The sequence below is a fragment of the Schistosoma haematobium genome, chromosome 1, assembly GCF_000699445.3.
Source record: "Schistosoma haematobium chromosome 1, whole genome shotgun sequence".
NCBI lineage: Eukaryota > Metazoa > Platyhelminthes > Trematoda > Strigeidida > Schistosomatidae > Schistosoma > Schistosoma haematobium.
In genome coordinates this window covers 37,848,968-37,850,090 of record NC_067196.1, presented here as the reverse complement: position 1 = coordinate 37,850,090, position 1,123 = coordinate 37,848,968, and positions in this window count along the sequence as shown.

Sequence of the window (1,123 nt, the reverse complement as noted above, 5' to 3'; positions counted from 1 at the left end):
TAACAAAAATAAAGTAAATAAATAAATAAGGAAAATGACTTATTATTGCTGCAAGATATGACGTTAGAATAAATGTTTGTGCAGTCATAATTCGAAGTAACGCAATGAAGGTCTCAATTAAGTGCAAATGATGTTTCGAACTTAATATAAAAACATTTAAGTCAACATCTACACCACTATGTAAGAGCAGCCTGTCTATTTCTTAGTAGGGATGATAACACAGTCAAGCGTGTTCAACCTGTGAGAGCAAAGTTAGTGACGAGTTCGTATTATAGAATGCGTGCCGACCTTATATTAATATTCTGTATCTTTGAAAACGATTTAGGTGCTAATTTTTCTTGTCTTTTCGATTCTTTCATTACTCATCACCAACGAGGCTATGGCAAGAAGGCTAAAAATCTGAGATCCAATAAAGTCCGAATGGGGTTCCGTTTTTCTAATCTAGTGATCAGTTACTGGAATACCCTGCCCAAACAAGTGGTATCAGTCCCATCAGCAAAAATTTTTAAGGAGAAGCTTGGCTTCTTTTATAAAACAAGTTGCAAGGCCTAATACAGGTACACTGACTTACTATACTTGTTATAAAAATCTGAAGTCTTGAAGACGACACAGGTATTCAGTGTTTGATAACGCTTCTACTAGTAACACCTTCTAATATAATTCGTTCCCACCAAGAGAAATCAAAAGACAGAGTCGAGGTGATCGGAAGAGTGTATTTGGCGATTACCAATATATCGGAATTCTCTGATCTAATCTGGCTAGCGAGTGCGGTAGATGTTGAGCACAGCGTTACCACACGTGATCTGGTGCGGATGCATGACCGAGCGCCTTCAGCTAGATGAGTCCACTAAAACACATGGTCAGCGTCCAATGTCAAAAACCTACAGAGCTATTTATTTTGGGGATTTATTTACCGCTACAGTCTGAATGAGTGGCAAGACGTACTCAATCGTGATCACATGCGGGTGCTTGGCCAAAATCCTTCAGATAAGCGTGTGCCCAACAAATATAATAAAGTAACATGAGCCTCAGGGACTTACGAAACTATTAACTTTTTGGATTTATTTACCTATACTTATCTTGCGAGTTTACTCTCGAAGTTACTACTTGATCAATGCTCCCA